Consider the following 21522-nt stretch of genomic DNA (forward strand, 5'->3'; position numbering starts at 1 on the left):
AAAACTAGAAAAAGAAATTAAACTAGCATGGATAGTACAATGAAAAAGTATGAGCACCGACAACTAGAATGAGTGTGTGAACATGAATGTAATATCGGTGAGAAATACGTACTCCCCCAAGCTTAGGATTTTGGCCTAAGTTGGTCTATGGCCATGGGTAGCCTGGCTGATATCCGAAGTTGTAACTGGGGTCATATTGAGATGTGTCATCAGACTGCCACTGGCTGGCGATCTCCTCCGGATCCCACTGACAACTAGATGGTCGATAAGGGTCAAGTGGTGGTTCCGGCTCAGGCTCTGGAGCTGATGTCTGGCCACGGAGCGCATAGACGGCTTCCGGCAAGACAAGATAAGGGCCTGCGGTTAAATCAAACAAAGAAGGCGCAGGCAAGATAATAGTCTCATTGTGTTTCTTATGAAATCTCAAATTATACAAAAGCATCTTATCATCATTTTTAATAATAAACTCATGTGCTACCATGCTCTTATAATCTAGAAAAGTAGGGGGCAATAGTTTTTCCTCTTTCTCATAATGCCTAATAGGTATCTTGAAGTATTTAGCAAGGCGTGAAGCATAGATACCTCCAAAGATGGGGCCCTTTGTACGATCAGACTTAATCGTTTAGCAATAATAGCGCCCATACTAACAGAGTTATCACGAAATAAAGCATGGAACAAAATAATAATATCTAGGACACTAAGGTTTCCACAGTTCCCGCAACCAATTAAGCATCTACTAGCAAATATTGCAAAGTAACGTAAAACAGGAAAATGTATGCTAGTAATTCTTGCATCGGAAATCTTCCTCGTTTCCCCTACAGTAATAGTGTCAATAAATCCATCCTCATCTTTACGATGTGGTTCCTCTGAGCTTCCCCCGAAGGGTATGTTGCAGACCGTACAAAATTCATATAGTGACATCTCCCTAGCCATATCATATAAATGAAAATCTACTGAAGGAGGTGATTTCTTAGGATAATAGTAGAAATTTTGCACTAAAGTATTGGTGAGTAAGAGATACTGTTCGATTTGGTCGTGGAGCAAGTCGGTGAGGCCCGCATTATCAGCCAATGAATAAAAATCATCATAAATCCCGGCTGCTCTCAAGAAATCATCACAAGGCCATTCACACGGCCGTACTTCCGCCACACGGGGGAGATTATACTTGGGCTTTTCAACCTCCTTAGCTTGTTTATCCTTGGAGCCTTGGCTAGAAGAGCCCCTCAAGAAAAATCTCTTCATCTTTTTTCTGAAAATTTCTGAAATTTTTAGTAACTTAAAATAATAGTGAATCAAACTAAACAAAATTGATAGCAACTACTCCCACAAGTGCCTAGAGCCTATATCATGCATTAGAATTACTTGGGACCTCATAAATTTGACATGCAAGCTCAAGAACAGGGTCACCTAGGCAGCAAAAATTTGCAATGAATAAAGCACTAGAACAAAAACTAATTGGACCATTGGAGGAGTCACATACCAAGGAACAATCCCCCAAATCAGTTTTGTGAATGGAGCTTTGAGAAAGGAGATCGAAAATGGCAGCAAAATGAGCTAGAACTCATGCTTGAGCTGGATGGTGATTTTTTGGGGAGGAAGAAAAAGTGTGTGGGTGCAGGAATAAGTGGAGGGGCGCCACCATGGGCCCACGAGGCACGAGGAGCACCCTGGACCCTCGTGGCCAGGTGCTTGCTCCCCCTGTTGTGTTCTCAGTGCCAGATATTCTCGAATATTCCAAAAATAATCATACTAAATTGGCAGGGCATTTGGAGAACTTTTATTTCCGGGGTATTTTTTATTGCAGGGATAATTCAGAAAACAGATAGAAAATAATGTAGAATAATGTAGGGATACAAAGGTTCCTGAGTCATTTTACCTAGGATACAAAGGTTCCTGAGTCATTTTACCAGTTCAAAGAGAATTGATGTAGATGTACCTAGTCCCTCTATCCTGACTTAGGGTGGCCTTCAGGATACAAAGGTTCCTGAGTCATTTTACCAATTCTAGTAGCCACTCTAACAGCAAAATCATGTTTATTATTTAATTCATCGAGCAAATCACTTTGAGCTTTAAGTACTTGTTCTGCTTGAGTGGTAACCATAGAAGCATATTTACTAATGAGTTTAAGTTCACCTTTAACTCTAGCCATATAATCACTCAAGTGTCCAATCATAGAAGAATTACTCTTTAATTCTCTACCAACATAAGCATTGAAGTTTTCTTGTCTAGACATAAAGTCATCAAATTCATCCAAACATTGGCTAGGAAACTTAGTAGACGAGATTTCAACTTTATCATATCTATAGAGAGAACTTACCTTTACTACATGTGTAGGGTTATCGAGAGCATGTATTTCTTCAATAGGTGGTATATTAAGACCATGTATGTCTTCAATAGGAGGTAAATTTTTAACATCTTCAACTTTAATATCTTTTTCTTTCATAGATTTGTTTGCATCTTGCATATCTTCAGGACTGAGAAATAGAACTCCCCTTTTCTTCAGAGTTGGTTTAGGAATTGGCTCAGGAGTTGGCTCAGGAAGTGTCCAATTATTTTCATTAGTCAACATATTATTCAATAGCAATTCAGCTTGATCGACAGTTCTTTCCCTGAAAACACAACCAACACAACTATCCAAGTGGTCCTTGAAAGCATCGGTTAGTTTACTATAAAAGATATCAAGTATTTCATTTTTCTTAAGAGGATTATCAGGCAAAGCATTAAGTAATTGGAGAAGCCTCCCCCAAACTTGTGGGAGACTCTCTTCTTTAATTTGCACAAAATTATATCTTTCCCTTAAAGCAGCTTGTTTCTTATGAGCAGGGAAATATTTAGCAAAAAAGTAATAAATCATATCCTGGGGACTACGCACACAACCAGGATTAAGAGAATTAAACCAAGTTTTAGCATCACCCTTTAATGAGAATGGAAATATCTTAAGGATATAATAGTAGAGAGATTTGTCATCATTAGTGAACAGGGTGGCTATATCATGTAATTTAGTAAGATGTGCCACAACCGTTTCAGATTCATAGCCATAAAAAGAATCAGATTCAACCAAAGTAATTATCTCAGGATCGATAGAGAATTCATAATCCTTATCAACAACAAAGATAGGTGAAGTAGCAAAAGTAGGATCATATTTCATTCTAGCATTCAGAGTTTTCTGTTTCAGTTTAGCTAATAAATTATTAAGATCAGATCTATCATTACAAGCAAGAAAATCTCTAGCAGTTTCTTCATCCATAACATAACCCTCAGGAATAACAGGCAATTCATATTTAGGGGGAGAACCTTCATCATCACTATCTTCAATAATATCAGTTTCAAGAATTTTATTCTCTCTAACCCGAGCAAGTTGTTCATCAAGATATTCACCTAATGGCACAGTAGTATCAAGCACAGAAGTAATTTCATCATAAGTATCATGTATAGTAGAAGTGGCATCATCAATAACATGCGACATATCAGAATTCATAGCAGAAGCAGGTTTAGGTGTCGCAAGTTTACTCATAACAGAAGGAGAATCTAGTGCAGAGCTAGATGGCAGTTCCTTACCTCCCCTCGTAGTTGAGGGATAAATCTTAGTTCTTTTGTCTTTCAAATTCCTCATGGTGACCAGCAGATATAAATCCCAAGTGACTCAAAGAATAGAGCTCTGCTCCCCGGCAACGGCGCCAGAAAATATTCTTGATAACCCACAAGTATAGGGGATCGCAATAGTTTTCGAGGGTAGAGTATTCAACCCAAATTTATTGATTCGACGCAAGGGGAGCCAAAGAATATTCTCAAGTATTAGCAGTTGAGTTGCCAATTCAACCACACCTGGATAACTTAGTATCTGCAGCAAAGTATTTAGTAGCAAAGTAGTATGGAAGTAACGGTAACGATAGCAAAAGTAACAGTAGCAGTTTTGTAGTAATTGTAACAGTAGCAATGGTAAAGTAAATAAGCAAAGAGCAATATGTGAAAAGCTCGTACGCATTGGATCAGTGATGGATGATTATGTCGGGCGCCCCCGTCACTCCCCTGCCCATTCGGACACCGCGGTCGGATCACGCCCTGGCCGCGCTCGTGTGCGTCCTCGCGCCGGCCTGCGCCCTCCCGGCCTCGCCCGTTCACGCCCACGGCCGTGCCTTCGCTCGCCTCCCCTGGCCTCGCCTTACCCCCCCACTCCGGCGCCGCCTCTTGCTGCCGCCGGTGCCACCCCTCGTCTCCGCCCGCCTTGGCCTCGGCTGGCCGCGCTGTTGCCCCGCCGTCGGTGCCCCGGCGGCCTCGTCCCGCCCTGCGGGCGAGTGCTCGCTCATGTGCGCCCGCACCCGCTAGCGACCAAAACCGCCAAGGCCCCTAGGGCCAATGACATGTGGGGCCCAGCCCCAGAACATTTTTTAATTAAAAAAAGGATTTGAAAATAATTAAAATATTAATTAATTAATTAATTAATTAAAGAATTAATTAACTTAATTAATCTGGATTAACTTAACCTAATCACTAGTTAACTTAATTAAACTCTGATTAGCCTGTTTAGTCAATGACATGCGGACCCCACACGTCAGTTTGACCCAGTCAACACCCTATTGACTGCTGACATCATGTTGACATCATGATGATGTCAACATACACTATTCTGGATAATGTTAAATTTAAATAGATAAATAAATTCAGAAAATGATTAAAACTTTAGAAAATCATAGGAAATTAACCGTAGCTCGGATCGTAAAACTTTGTACATGAAAGTTGCTCAGAACGACGAGATGAATCCAAATACGCTCTCCGTTCATTTGTCACATGCCTCTAGCATAGCAAACATGCAACCTTCCCCCTACGGTTTGTTTGCCCGAAAATGCCAAACTTCAGGAAAACATTCCCAGATGTTTCCCCTCTTCGCCGGTATCGTGTAGCACTGTGTTACAACACCTCTAGCACCGCTTGTTATCTTGCTATGCTTATGTTTACGTGTATTTACTGTTTCTTCACCCTCTTCTCTCCGGTAGACCCCGACACCGCTGCTGATGCCCCTATGATCGACTACGTCGACGACGACCCTCCTTCTTGTCTGAGCAACCAGGCAAGCCCCCCCCCCCTTTGATCATCCCGATATCGCCCATTCTATTCTCTCATGCTTGCATTAGATTTTGCTACTGTTATTGTTTGCTCCTATTCTGATGCATATCCTGCTTTTGTACCTATTATTGTTACCTACCTGCTTATCCTAAACTGCTTAGTATAGGTTGGCTAGTGATCCATCAGTGACCCCCACCTTGTCCTTGTCGCCCCTGCTTCATCATCGATGAAGCGATCAACGTGATCGACGACCATAGCCCGACACCTCACATCACATCACGCCCCTTTTATTGCTCGACTCTGCAGAGCTACTATCGAGTGCCGAGGGTGATCCCTCATAACGCACTCCTGATGATAATTCTGTAGTGTAGCTATTCGGTCGTGGTCATCGAGGGTGATTTCCTCTATCACCATTCCCGATATGGCTCTGTCGTTCAACACCTCAAGTGTGAACATCGAGGGTGGTCTCTCTTACGTTCACCTTGATGATTACATTGAGTGGAATCCACCAGGGGTGATTCCTCAGGTTTTCCCCTTGATGTCTGGACACACGGTTACATTGACTTTACTTGAGACCTTGGTGAAAGTCGGGCGGGCCCAGAGAGCACCCGCAAGATAATGACGTGGCACGGCCGGGCATTCTGAGCCCTTGTCGTAAGTCCACGAGATGGGGCGACGGGGTCACTTTCGATCGTGCGTCTCTGCTCGTCTCCGCAAGCTAATAATACACTATGGTTTGGGTATTTGTTCTGAGTTGGCCTCTGGCCTTTACGCACCAACCACCACGCGAGAATAGATATGGGCCTCGGTGTCGTGGTATCAGCCGAAGCTTTGTCAGATGTCCAGTTCAGCAGTGCGGCGTGGCTGGGCCGGCACCATCCTGTAGTGGTGGAGCCTGGACCCGCCCTGCGCGCAACGACCCGGAGTGCAACGGGCGATGGGCCCAGACCCCGGAGTGCTTAGGAGGTAGACCGGCGGGGACCTCTCTGCTGAGCCTAGGTAGGGCTGCGACGTGTTGATCTTCCGAGGCCGGGCATTGACCCCATAAAGGTGTGTCCGGCCAACGTGATCGAGCGTGTTGGAAAACATGGTGCACCCCTGCAGGGAAGATTATCTATTAATAGCCGTGTCCACGGTAACAGACGTTCGGACTTATATCCTAATCTTATACAACTACGAATGGACACTTGAATATGTGGCTCCGGGATTGCTTTCTCGCAGGGAGTCAAGGAGGGATCTCTGGGCATTATTGTTACAACATGCTTGTTAAATATTAAACTGCTATTCTTTACTCTTCTACATGCCGCAAGATGCGAGGAGCTGCGTGAAGATGCTAGTCTTCGATAGGCTAGGCCTCCCCCCTCTATTCTGGCATTCTGCAGTTTAACAAACCTTCCATTTGATACCAGTGCATACTTAGTATAGATCTGATGCTTGCGAGTACTTTGGATGAGTACTCACGGTTGCTTTGCTACCCCTTTTCCCCCTTCTTTCTTCTTTCCGGTTGATGCAACCAGATGGTGGATCCCTGGAGCCAGATGCCACCGCAGATGGATGCTGCTACGTAAAGATCGCCGACGACCAGGAGTAGTTAGGAGCCCAGGCAGGAGGCCTTGCCTCTTCGATCATTGTTGCTTTTGTGCAAGCCCTCTTAAGGCATCCTTGTTTAACTTATGTCTGTACTAAGATATTGTTGCTTCCGCTGACTCTCATGTATCGAGCTTTTGTATTCGAGCCCTCGAGGCCCCTGGCTTGTAATATAAAGCTTGTATTATTTTAATTTATGTCTAGAGTTGTGTTGTGATATCTTCCCGTGAGTCCTTGATCTTGATCGTACACATTTGCGTGTATGATTAGTGTACGATTGAATCGAGGGCGTCACAAGTTGGTATCAGAGCCCACTGCCTGTACGATCCCCTTTCCAATTCCTTGGCCGAAGTTGAGTCTAGCGTTTGAAAAATTGTTTTACTAACATGGCTGTGTGGCTTATGGGCCCATGTCACCATTGGGTGGTATTAGGATCTTTTACTCCTCGTCTATACTCTGGGACTCTGATCTCTCTTCTATTCGGGTTAAATGATTTTGACTCTAACTCTAGGTTCTCATAAATACTTTCTCCAGGAGAGCCCCTCACCCCAGATTATTACTTGGTGCATCGAAAGATTCTGGAGATACTCTTCGATGTGTTCCTGAGACCCTTGTGCCCTTCGCTATTGCGATCCCTACCACCGATAAGTCCTTATGAGTAACTACCTACATTGTCGTTCATACCTTCATCCCCAGTTGCTCTTGTTATTACAAGATGCCTCGAATTACTCTGTTGTCCTGAGAATCCATTGAGCCTACTACCTTGTAGTTCTTTGCCACATAAATATTCCCTGTGGATAATTACCCGTGCTTGGAGTATCCGTTCATCCACAGTTGTTCATGTGATTCATAAGATACTTTGGAATACCATTCGATCTTCCGATAATCCTCTCCAACTATTGCTCTGCTAATATTTATCTCCTTGCATTATGGTTACTTCCATATGTCCAGCAATACTCATTAGCATCCTTTGTCATTGTTATTTCGAGAATTTGATTCGATTCATTTGTGAATGCTCGTGATCATCAGTCCTATTTAGAATTCTCCCCATCGGCTCAGATGTCACCCCCAGACATGAGCTGGTGTTCGACAAATCAAGCCTTGATTGATTATTGATCTATGTATATTTAACTTACTTGTCTTTGATCAGAGCCTCTGCTTCTGACCCACCGTTTTGGAAATCACAATTCCTATGTATTTGAGCTTTGAATTAGTCAGTTGTTTCTATAACCCGATCTCCTTGCCTTTTCTTCTTCTTCTGGTTGAGTATCGATACTCACATCAGATCCCTTGTGAACCACCAGATCCTTTGTGGGGTTCTATCCGACAACGTCCTTCATATACAGTAACCTTGTGAGCCTTTCCTCGGATACATAATGCCTTTGGTAAATCGTATTCCCCACTCTTGCCAGCCATACTCTGCTTCCGGGCTTTATTTACTCGTAAAGTTTGCGTTTTTTGTTCCTAAGATGCCCCGATGGGTTGAATCTATGTCTTCCCTAAATTCGTGTGAGCTCAAAAGTTATGCGGGTTATACTCTGCTGGCTTTTTGCCAGGTAAATTTTCAATGCTACAACTTCTTCGAATGCGAGAAGTGAATGGAAGGTTGTGCATTGGAGAAGTAGGAGTCGACCTTGAACTTTATGTTCATGCCCATGGACACGATGTACATCCTATCATGGAAGCTTCTTGTTATAATAATAATCCTCTTGTGATAAGTTCATCTAGTATCTATGTTTGGTCCTTCGCAACCGTGGTTCCAACCATGATTGCTCTTCTTTGATTTCATTTCTTGGACAAGTGAAAGTACTTGTCTTCTGTAGATCATTTCACCCGTCCAACCTCTGTTCTGCTATACCCTCGAGTATTACCCTCTGGTATCTCGAGAATATCCCGGAACTACATAACTTCTTATGAGTTCTTCATCAACTATTATTCTCGCCGATTCAAAAATTTCCACGTGTTCTGAGTTGTTACACACTTGAGAACACCGATAACTGATTCGAGTCTACACTTTCATTTCCATTGTTTTGTTTAACCTTTCTTGTAACCTAACATATTTGAGCAGTGGTAATTCCCTGCTTATGTAAACACATCGGTGTACAAACTCTGTCAGAAAGACCTTGATACTATTGTTGATGACATTCCGGTAGCCGCCGATGGACTAGAACTTTGCCTATTGGTCCGCCTCGTCTTAACGAGCAGGAAAATGGTTCTGTTCGTCCCTCGCCTTTGGTACCAGCATTGTTGCCAACATAACTGACATGCTATCCTCTGACCTGCCTTTCTATCATGACCGTACAAAATGTTAGCACCCTTCCTGCTTTTAGCCCACATGATGGGCCCATAACCCACAATTCCACAGGATCGAAACCTGACTCTCCTGTACAACCTTGACTCCGAAATATTCTTTGCACTTGGCTTTGTTGCAAATCACGAGCCCCCTTCCCAGTGGTCTATTATAGTATCAGACGCAATACTTATTCTCGATGCTTTGAACCCCTTTAACCCTCTATTTCAGACATCGAACGATTCCCTACCCGGTTGAAGCTTCTTATTGCTCCTCCTTACCTTGCTCTCGATGACTTTCTTGAATTTTAACTCCAGAGATGCCTCTATGCCACGTTCATCGAGATAGCCATGGGTACATATCTTGTGTTGAGCTCCGTTCTTTCCGAGTCTTTCCCCCTTACTCCACCCCTTAAATCTCGGGACGAGATTTCTTGTAGTGGAGGAGAATTGTGACGCCCGGATAATTAAGCTACAGCAATCCACCGTTAATGGTGCCACGCCATCACATTAATGTTGCTAATCCTCACTTGATCCAAATCACTGTTCGGATTCAAACTCAAATTTAAAGTCAAAATTCAAATTTGCCAAACATGAAAACTAAAATGTTCAAAGTGTGGCAAATAATCCCTGGATGTTTGTCATGTTGGAACCAACCTCTTTTGGATTCCGAAAATGCCCCTGGAAATTCTTTAGTGGTCCAACATTATATTAAATGACCTTTTCGATCTCTAAAAATGCTTGAACCATTCCTTTGGCCCTGAAACTTTTTAGGCAACACCACAATATTGTGCCTGAACTATTAGCTAAGTTTCACACTCGACAAAAATCTTTTGGTGCCTTCTTTCTATCCAAAATAGTAGCTATCCTTTTGTTAGAAAATAAAAGATATAAAATTACAAAAAAAGGAACCCCCTTTTTTTCCCACCAAGCCTCAACCCCGCCGGCCCACTCGGCCACCCCCACAGGCCGGCCCACCAGTCGCGCCCATATCCCCCACTACCCCGAAACCCTAACCCCCCACAACCACACACTCCCCTCGTCTCTCCTCTTCCCACCCGATCCGATCTGGATCGGGGATGAAACCGCTCCCCCCTCTCTCTCACGATGCCTCGCTCACGCCTCCGCCGTCGGCGCCCATCCCCTGCACGGCCCCAGCCGCGCCGCCCGACGCCACCACCAGCCTCTCCGTCTCCTCCCGCACGGCGCCCGCCCCCTCGCCACGAGCTGGATCGGGGGCTCGACCCCGCGGCGCCCCGAGCCCCGGCGCAGCATCGTCGTCGCCGCCCGCGGACCTCACCGGAGGCCACGACACCGAACCTTGCCGGCCTGCTTCCTCTCCGACGCTCGTCCCCGTCGACCTCCCCACGCTCCTGCGGTGAGGCCCCGGCCTCTCCCCTCTGCCCTCTCCCCGTGTCGGACGTCGCTGTGCCCGCCGTCCCGTGCCCGTGCATGCGCTCACGTGGCCGTGCGCGCGTTCGTGCGTCGCCTCCTCGTCGTCGCCGCTTGGGCTCCCGCTCGCGGCCATCGCGGCCCCGGCCGAGCCCACTCGACCGCGCGCACGCCCCTGTCACTCCCCTGCCCATTCGGACACCGCGGTCAGGCCGCGCCCTGGCCGCGCTCGTGCGCGTCCTCGCGCCGGCCTGCGCCCTCCCGGCCTCGCCCGTTCACGCCCACGGCCGTGCCTTCACTCGCCTCCCCTGGCCTCGCCTTACCCCCAACTCCGGCGCCGCCTCTTGATGCCGCCGGTGCCACCCCTCGTCTCCGCCCGCCTTGGCCTCGGCTGGCCGCGCTGTTGCCCCGCCGTCGGTGCCTCGGCGGCCTTGTCCCGCCCTGCGGGCGAGTGCTCGCTCGGGTGCGCCCGCACCCGCTAGCGACCAAAACCGCCAAGGCCCCTAGGGCCAATGACATGTGGGGCCCAGCCCCAGAACGTTTTTTAATTAAAAAAAGGATTTGAAAATAATTAAAATATTAATTAACTAATTAATTAATTAAAGAATTAATTAACTTAATTAATCTGGATTAACTTAACCTAATCACTAGTTAACTTAATTAAACTCTGATTAGCCTGTTTAGTCAATGACATGCGGACCCCACACGTCAGTTTGACCCAGTCAACACCCTATTGAGTGCTGACGTCATGCTGACATCATGATGACATCAGCATACACTATTCTGGATAATGTTAGATTTAAATAGATCAATAAATTCAAAAAATGATTAAAACTTTAGAAAATCATAGGAAATTAACCGTAGCTCGGATTGTAAAACTTTGTACATGAAAGTTGCTCAGAATGATGAGACGAATCCGAATACGCTCTCCGTTCATATGTCACATGCCTCTAGCATATCAAACATGCAACCTTCCCCCTATGGTTCGTTTACCGAAAATGCCAAACTTCGGGAAAACATTCTAGGATGTTTCCCCCCTTCGCCGGTATCGTGTAGCACTGCGTTACAACACCTCTAGCACCGCGTGTTATCTTGCTATGCTTATGTTTACGTGTATTTACTGTTTCTTCCCCCTCTTCTCTCCGGTAGACCCCAAGACCGCTGCTGATGCCCCTGTGATCGACTACGTCGACGACGACCCTCCTTCTTGTCTGAGCAACGAGGCAAGCCCCCCCTTTGATCATCCCGATATCGCCCATTCTATTCTCTCATGCTTGCATTAGATTTTTCTACTGTTATTGTTTGCTCCTATTCTGATGCATAGCCTGCTTTTGTACCTACTATTGTTACCTACCTACTTATCCTAAGCTGCATAGGTTGGCTAGTGATCCATCAGTGACCCCCACCTTGTCCTTGTCGCCCTTGCTTCATCATGGACGAGTCGATCAACGTGATCGACGACCAGAGCCTGACACCTCACATCACATCACGCCCCTTTTGTTGCTCGACTCTGTAGAGCTACTATCGAGTGCCTAGGGTGATCCCTCATAACGCACTCATGATGATAATTTTGTACTGTAGCTATTTGGTCGTGGTCATCGAGGGTGATTTCCTCTTCCACCATTCCCGATACGGCTCTGTCGTTCAACACCTCAAGTGTGAACCTCGAGGGTGGTCCCTCTTATGTTCACCTAGATGATTACATTGAGTGGAATCCACCGGGGGTGATTCCTCGGGTTCTCCCCTTGATGTCTGGACACACGGTTACATTGACTTTACTTGAGACTTTGGTGAAAGTCGGGCGGGCCCGGAGAGCACCCGCAAGATAATGACGTGGCACGGCCGGGCATTCTGAGCCCTTATCGTAAGTCCATGAGACGGGGCGACGGGGTCACCTTCGATCGTTCGTCCCTGCTCGTCTCCGCAAGCTAATACTACACTATGGTTTGGGTATTTGTTCTGAGTTGGCCTCTGGACTTTACGCACCAACCACCACGCGAGAATAGATATGGGCCTCGGCGTCGTGGTATCAGCCGAAGCTTTGTCAGACATCCAGTTCAGCAGTGCGGCACGGCTGGGCCGGCACCATCCTGTAGTGGTGGAGCCTGGACCCGCCCTGCGCGCAACGACCCAGAGTGCAACGGGCGATGGGCCCAGACCCCGGAGTGCTTAGGAGGTAGACCGGCGGGGACCTCTCTGCTGAGCCTAGGTAGGGCTGTGACGTGTTGATCTTCCGAGGCCGGGCATTGACCCCAGAAAGGTGTGTCCGGCCAACGTGATTGAGCATGTTGGAAAACGTGGTGCACCCCTGCAGGGAAGATTATCTATTAATAGTTGTGTCCACGGTAACGGACGTTCAGACTTATATCCTGATCTTATACAACTACGAATGGATACTTGTATATGTGGCTCCGGGATTGCTTTCTCGCAAGGAGTCGAGGAAGAATCTCTGGGCATTAATGTTAGAACATGCTTGTTAAATATTAAACTGCTATTCTTTACTCTTCTACATGCTGCAAGATGCAAGGAGCTGCGTGAAGATGCTAGTCTTTGATAGGCTAGGCCTTCGCCCTCTATTCTGGCATTCTGCAGTTCAGTCCACAGATACAAACCTTCCATTTGATACCAGTGCATACTTAGTATAGATCTGATGCTTGCGAGTACTTTGGATGAGTACTCACGGTTGCTTTGCTACCCCTTTTCCCCCTTCTTTCTTCTTTCCGGTTGATGCAACCAGATAGTGGATCCCTGGAGCCATATGCCACCGCCGATGGATGCTGCTACGTGAAGATCGCCGACGACCAGGAGTAGTTAGGAGGTCCCAGGCAGGAGGCCTTGCCTCTTCGATCGTTGTTGCTTTTGTGCTAGCCTTCTTAAGGCATCCTTGTTTAACTTATGTTTGTACTCAGATATTGTTGCTTCCGCTGACTGTTGTGTATCGAGCTTTTGTATTCAAGCCCTCGAGGCCCCTGGCTTGTAATACAAAGCTTGTATTATTTTAATTTGTGTCTAGAGTTGTGTTTTGATATCTTCCCGTGAGTCCTTGATCTTGATCGTACACATTTGCGTGTATGATTAGTGTACGATTCAATCGAGGGCGTCACAAGTCGCATCCCACCGCCACATCGGCTCCGGGCGAAAGCCACGCCGCCGGATCCCCCCACGCACCACCGCCTGCAGGTCTTCGTCCGTTAGGGGCCTTCATGCTTCCACTGCTCCACATGTTGCACGGTCGCATCAGCTCAAGTTAGCACCTGCGTTGTGTCTGGCTTGAATAAGGGTCTGCAAGATCCTCGGGGTGGAGGTCTTCGTTTCGAATTGCAAAGCACGGTCCGGTAAGGATTCTGATGTGTATCATCTTCAATCTATTGGAGATAACACTTATTATGCCCAAAATTTTACTGTAAAACTGATTATTAACTCCAGCTGGTTATACCAGCAAACTAACGCCATATGAACGCCAACTCCCTGGTCTTTAGCCTTTATTGCAGTCTGCACCTCTCCAAGGATGAAATTAACTTGTGTGTTCTTAAATCCTTCTGTAAATTATTTGCATAAAACATTGTAATTTCCCATTTGGATGAAAAAGGGGGACAGATATAGTGAAATGTCCCTTTTAGACGAGCCCATTATTAGCCCTACAACTTGTGTACCTTGAGTGAATCAGGATTCACGAGGCTTTACCATTAGAGTTTTTATATATAAAGCAAAGACCTCTATATCCCACATACATTGTGCATTCACACCACTACATACTGGATCTACTTATTCTTCTTTTCTCCTATGATCCTATTTAGAGCATTTACCTTTTAGGTTTAATACAAGGCATTTGTGGTCCAGGATTGTATCACAGGACAATTATGCATAGTAGTCTGTCAAGACAATCTCATAGTTTTTGTTTTGTATTTTGTGAGACATTTTAGCTATTTAGAGCTATCACATCTCTGTCAATTAATTTTTTCTGCTCAGATGTGAAACTGCACATATTTAAAAATGTATCCAACATGAGACACTGGATATTGGGACCACCATGTGTTGTTACTTATTCTCTATGAACATGTACTAAATTTCTATTTTTTACAGATATGGGTTGCATATGTTCAGTGGAATGGATATGTGTGCCAATTTTCATATTTTTAAATTTCTTTTATCTTCAACTTTGGAACATACATGGTCACTATATTAAGGAAGATATAGCAGAGAAGGAGCTGGCATCTTCATGCCCTTCCAACTGGAGGTTAGTTCTTTACATCTTTCTCCATTATCCCTCGATCGTTCAAGTTCTCAGTCATTGTAGTGTACTTGCTGGCTTCTAGCTGCAATTTCATGGTGGTAGACACTGAATGAATATGGCCTGAATGTAGATTTTAAATTGTATGGACTGATTTAGAGTATGTTGACCCCTCGTGTTCTGAAGCCTTTTGTCGTATGCTTCCATTTTGAAAGAATTGAAGCAATTGTTCCTTGGAGTGAAATAACACTTTCAACCTCAAACAACAGGTGTCGTCATTAAGTTTCTTATTCACCAATTGAAACATGTGTCAGTAATAGCACAACTAAAGTTGCTGAACACATTATTATAAAACGATAGGCTGGATTATAGTTTGTATGCATTCTACAAGGATTATTTTCTGTGGAATTACAAATTAGTTATCTATTTTTAAGGATACTATTTGTGAAATTTTATCTGGCCAGCTCTTTTTGTTAGGAAATGGAAGCGAGACTGTTGTATTTTCCCCTTGTAAACCAGCGATATGGGAGGACACCATTATTACAAAACTGAAGTCTGACTGCGTGTTATTGGCAAGACACCTACGTGGATGATATCGACAAGCTCGATGGCCACAATGAACCAACTGCTGTCGACTACATGGAGGACATCTATAAGTACTACAAGGCAGCACTGGTAACTACAATCTTCCTCTTCAGCATGTCTGTTGAAGCGACACACAACTGTACTTTCAGCCTTAAGATGAAATACGAGCACATAGCCAACATCACTTAATTATTGTGCAATGGAATTTATGCTGATACAAGACAATACTTCTGTGATACCTCACTAATCTAAACTAAAGACTAACTAATTCGGAAATGAAGTAGACATGTTTCAAGTCCTTTTCAAGTCAAAGTGTTTAGTTTAGGTTGATGTACAGTGAACAAGAGTAGCATTGAGTAGCACACTTTTGCTTTCGAAAACTAGGGATACACATGCCCAGATTCTCATGCAACCATCCAGTACCATTTAGATGTTCTTGGCTCTTCCTGTAGACTTCAGTACTTCACAGTGGATGTGTTTAGTTTCTTGGTTTCTTTTTCTCCTTTTCGCTGAATCTACCCAATTATCCTATGGCTAGAATTGTTTTTAGAATTTAATCTTCTATTTTTTTCATGTGTTGCAATCTATCCTAGGTTTTCTCATGAAACCATTTGATTTGTTTCTTGCGCCTTTCATTTTTGTGTTTTCCTTAACCATCAGTTCATTTGATTCTGTATGACCGATCTCAATTGCCTGATAAACTTTTGAAGTTCGGGAGTTATCCAGGGAATGTTATTTTTCTGTATAATGACTTTCTTTTACAATTGATTTTGTAAACACAGATTTCTTACCGAAACATATTCTTCATATTCCCACTAACTGAAACGAGCTTAGTCACTTTCGACATTTTTTATTCCGTGAAGAATACATAGTGTATTTCTTTCTTTCCTGCTGTCTCAGATGAAGAAGAAAATCTCTGAATTACGTATGTGTTTGAGCTATGAGGGACGCTTGTTATGTCATTTATTCTCTTACAAGACATCTTAGCAGCTTAGCTTCTTGAAGTTATATTTGTAAAAAGTTTCATTTCATGTAGGACATTCAAGAGTGAGTTGTGTTTTGCGGCCAGAAAAAGAAACAATTCCAGTGAGATACTTGTATAATTCATTTGATGGCTCTCATTTTCCTCAGGCTATTCTTTTCCTCAGGTTGTTGTTGATCTCTTCTTTGCATGAGCTTCTGAACACACATCTGAAGCTTCTAAGAAGAAAATTCCATACTCTAGCAGTGACTTGCTTTCCGGTGTTTTGGTGGGAGAAAATTTTCAGAAGCCAAGTTGTGCTATAGGACATAGATAAACCCGCTTATCTCATTTAACTTATGTTCTTGTGAACTATCATAATATCCTCCTCAAGCTTCATGTTATGTTTACACATACCACTTTATGACAATGTGAAGATATACTACGCCAAGGAGCTAAAAAGGCTCTGGTTTTATGAGTGCTCAGGGCTCTGGTCTGACTTGTACAGCAAAGTTTAAGACTGATCGCATGAGCAGAGTCAGAAGAAGAAACAAAGCAGTTCTTCTATGAAATGAGGGAGCATATGACATGTATCATGTATGTCTACACACACGTTTAGATGGAATGTACTTATGTTCTAGGGCAACATTATTAGTGCCTTATTTGATATCAAAGAAATCATTGGCATGTTTGTATGCTTCATTTATTATGTTTAAGCCATATTTACTAAACTTTTTCTAGAGTCATTCCCATAGCACCGACAATGAATTCTAGAAGTTATGGAGTAAATGTTATTCATAAGCTATTTTTCATTTAACTTGATTCGGACTTCAATTATGATACTGAGACTCCAAGCACAAAATATAATTTAGACAATTAAGATTCATGCTTCTGTGTCCCGACAGTTGAAATAAATAATAACGCTAGCTGCTCATCTATAAATTGTTCAAATTTATGATACCCTCTTTTTTGAATTGGTTATATTATCAATTTCTCATACAACTAAAACCCTATTTTATTACTTGTGCGATGTTTTCACAGGCCCATTCACTATACAACTTCAAATCTATGTAAAGCATCACATGTGTTTCCAATAGTAATCTATTTATTAGTTCTGTGATGTTTTCACGGGCCCATTATCTATACATCTTCAAATCTATGTAAAGCATCACATGTGATTTCAATAGTAATCTACTCCCTCCGTCCCACAATATAGGACGTTTTTACAAATTATGTTAGTTTGCAAAATGTCTTATATTATGGGACAAAGAGAGTATCTAGTAGTGTGATGTTTTCACGGGTTGAACCACATTAAGCCATCCAAGGTTTGCCCCGTCTTTAGTACAAGGTAAAACAAGTGGTGAAGTTGTTGTCATTTAGGAATGGAAATCATGCGCAATCAAGTTGGACACATATTTCCGATTTAGAACAACTGTCTAATGTGTGTTTATATGTCTTTTTATCATCCCGTTGTAACGCATGGGCATTCAACTAGTTGTGGTGATGTCGTTACATCAACTCTTGGTATGCATTTCAAAAAAAGAACTCTTGATATGCAGATTAAAAAAATGTAGAGTCTGTAAATTGCATATCATATCTTTGTAGAGGAAGAAGTAAGGCCATGTTTGGTTCATAAGTCCTAAGATTTTTTCTAGTCCCAACTAAAAAGTCCCTAGTCCCTAAAAGGTCCCTCCCTGTTTGTTTCCAGGGACTAAAAAGTCCCTAGTCCCTCCCTAGAGGTTATTAAATGACCATGTTACCCCTAGTATACAGAAAAATAACAATCAAACAACACTATGGGGCGGCGGGGCAATGGGTGCAGGGAGGTGCATTGTTGGAAAAGTCCCAAAAAGTCCCAAAAAAGACTTTCCTTGAGAGTCTTCTTCATTTAGTCCCAAAAAGCAACTTTTAGTCCCTAGTAGTCCCTCTTGTTTGGTTAAAAAGTCTTTAAGAGGGACTTTTTCTAGTCCCTACACCAAAAAGTCCGTAGAAACAAACACCCCCTAAGCTGGTTTACAAGAAATTTGTTGTCAAAGGAAAATAAAATACACACACTCTGCTCCAAGTACAAAGAAAACTACTCACACGACGCTGCTACTTCGGTACCTCTAGCCATGCCCCAAAGATGAAATTCAGCAATGATCGGCGTACTAGTCTCTTTCACATCTCTAAGTTGGCTAACATTATGTTGTTTCCACAAACTCCGGCAAGCAAGCATAACAAGAGAATAAAAAACCCTACGTTTGGCTTTTGGCAATAGGGTCCTGGACTTAGTCCAACAAGAATCACGGTTGTCCACCCCAAATAGAGATGGCCACCTGAAGCAGCACCTGCAACTCATGAAGACATCGGTGCCATACCTGCCTAGAGAAGATGTACTACATCAAATATAGTCAGCAGTGTCTTCATCTTGATCATATATAGGTAACATTCATCCACCAACCCCCTCCTCAAATCCCCGATCTGACATCCATATGCGATATTACATGGGCTAACCATAGAAAAAAACTTGCAATTAAGAGGCGCCCAACTTTTCCATGAATCTAAGAGCTCCTTCTCACAACATTAGATAGGTAGATGATGACGTGTATATTAAGGCCTTGCTCCAATTCCAGATTGCCTCATTGTCGGAGTTATGCTTAAACCCAGTGGCGGAGCTAGCATTTGAGACCAGGGTGGTCCGTCCCAATTTAACATGTGAACGTTCTAACTAATTATCAATATCAAAAAGAAATATATCGATATGGTTTTACGAACACACTAAAATTCTCAATAAATCTGAGCTTTTCATAAAGAAGCCTACATAGTAAATACTACATGGACCATAGTACATACCTTGAGAACTTCAAAAAGACTGTTTATGGCCCATGCTTTTGCTCTATGGTCACATTCGTCATAGAAACTGTTGGTTCATGAGTTTGCTCTTCAATCACAACCGGCATACGCACCAGTTCTCCGGTTTGCTCTTCGGCAACATGCGGCACATTCCCTGCCTTCTTCTTCTTCCCTGTATTAATAGCTTCTCTCTGGAAAAGAGAAACAATGTCGCTGGTCCTATTCATTCTTCAATAATTCTGTAATAAAAATTCCTTTCTATCAATACACAATAAACAAGTAAATTGAGGCATTATGTGTAAACTGAAAGTAATGGAGGAAGAAATGATAGTTGGCTTCATTCAAGACAGCTATAATGAAATAATTGAGGCAAAATTCAAGACTGAATTAAGCAAAGTCCTTAAAGTCATTATGTATGTGTTCATCGGTTCATGTAAAAAAGCAAACCCCAAGTCTGAAATTGAGGTATTTGGGTACCTCAAATCGGTCAGGGGTTTGCCTGCCACCGTGGTGGGGATTTGCAGGGGGCGGCCGGGCCGGCGGGACGCCGGGACAGCAGGGGCGCGGCTAGACCGGGAGCCGGGAGGGCGGCCGGGCGGGAAGCAGGAAAAAGGCGGGAGCCTCCTGGGCGGCTGAACTCCGGGCTCCGGCTGGCGACCGGCGAAGCCGCGAGGAACGGCGATGCCGGGACGGCGAGGCGGCTGGCCGTCTGGGTGTCTAGGTCGGGCAGAGCCATAGAGGAGTTGATATACGAGGGGGGCGAGACGAGGGTTCTGCTCGTGCTTGGACAGGCCGTGATGCGTTCGTCCTGGATAAGCTACTGGGCTGTTTTTTTCCCTCTGGCCCAATTAGAGATATAGGTATATAACCAGATTACAAATCCCAGGGTGGGCCGCGGCCCACCCTGGCCACCCTGTACATCCGCCAATGCTTAAACCGAACCATGACAACCGCTTCCCAGAGGTGCACATATTGCACCAGCCCGGCCGTAGACAGACCTCGGGCAATGTCAGTAACCCATCGATTCCAATTCATCGGGTCAGATACCATTGACAGACCTTGCCCAGGCTTAGAGGGATCTATACGCCGCAACCACTCCCAACGGAACCTAAGCGCCACCGCCTACTTCTGTAAATCAAGCACTTCCAATCTGCCGAAGTACTTAGGCCTGCAAACATTCTGCCAAGCAACTAGGCACTAACCTTCATGGATTTCCTCGGATCCCTCCAAGAAAAATGCTCTACGACTTTTATCTATAGCCTCAAGTGCCCACTTGGGGGCATCCGAGACCAATAGGTGATGCATAGGTCGAGCACATATGACTGACTTAACCAAGATAAGCCTCCCACCTCAAGCCTTTTTGCCATCCCAGAAGCTGCTTGATGATCTTGCCAATAATCAACTGCCATTCATCTTTAGTAAAGCTAGCCAATTGCCAATTGAAGCCCAAGACCTTTGCAAAGCTAGCAATTCTTCAAGGCGAAGGAGATGCCACACTGTCCCTCTCCTCATGTGTATTCCTAATCATAATAGCAGAGGGTTTTGCATAGTTTATGTGTAATCTCGAGGCCTCCCCGAAGACACTAAATACCTCCCTGACAAAGCATAAGTCTTGGACAAATGGCTTGACGAATAACAATTGTCATCAGCGTAAATAGACATTATCTGCAGCGGTGAGACTCCCGCAATGAACTAAGGACATCCACCTTTTCAGCCCTGGTAACGAAGGAGGTTAGCACATCCATGGCGATTGCAAACAACAGAGGTGATAATGGATCCTTGGGGAAGCCCTCTCACATGAGAAAAATTATCTTCGGTCGCACCAGCTTATTCATCTTGAAAATCCTACATTCTCTCGAGTGATTGTAGTTTGATTTAGGCACAAATAAACAAAGTATTCATCTTGAAAACCCTACATTCTCTCGAGTGATTGTATTTTGATTTAGGCACAAATAAACAAAGAACGATATCGATGGAGAACTCCAGAGTATGATGACCTTGACGAACCAAATTTTTAGGCCCAATATTATACATATCTCAATTTTACATGTCCACGCGCGAAAACATCTTTTCAATCACCTAGAGGCACCTTAAAAGCTTTTCATTGGCATGCTTCTATATTACCCAGTAATTTACACGAGTGAAAGTGAAAACTCACACTCTGATGATTATGTCACTCTGAACTAAAATAACATCATCGTTCTTGGCATGTCATGTGGATATGAGCTACCAATTGAAGTGAAAACTAAGATAATCACTGCTACTGTTAATAATCATGCTAATGCAAAATTGATGGTTGTAGACGCTCGCATGCTTCGTGGGGTCGTCCGCCTGCATGCCTAACACCAAGTGACTAGAGAGGAAGATATGACTCAACGGGCCATTTCACCTAGTGTGTTCAAACCCCATCTGTACCATTGCAAGTGAAGCCCTAGGCTCCTCTTTTTTTTATATCAAAATTGATCCTCTTATATGGCAAACCCAATTCTTATTAAGGTGGCGAAAATATATGCTATGGCAAAGCTCACTTGACCAACAATATATGGTAGAATGACATTTCTTGCAACTAACTTTGATG

General features: G+C 44.0%; 1 long non-coding RNA gene across 1 annotated transcript; it reads right to left on the reverse strand.

The window, feature by feature from the left end:
* Positions 1–18098: 18098 nt before the first annotated feature.
* Positions 18099–19712, reverse strand: LOC123040984 (uncharacterized). Its single transcript, XR_006418339.1, has 2 exons — positions 19422–19712; positions 18099–19183 (listed from the first exon to the last, which is right to left on the reverse strand). It is a non-coding gene; the product is annotated as an uncharacterized lncRNA (long non-coding RNA).
* Between the last annotated feature and the right edge of the window lie 1810 nt (positions 19713–21522).

The sequence above is a fragment of the Triticum aestivum genome, chromosome 2B (genome assembly GCF_018294505.1).
Source record: "Triticum aestivum cultivar Chinese Spring chromosome 2B, IWGSC CS RefSeq v2.1, whole genome shotgun sequence".
NCBI classification, from domain to species: Eukaryota; Viridiplantae; Streptophyta; class Magnoliopsida; order Poales; family Poaceae; genus Triticum; species Triticum aestivum.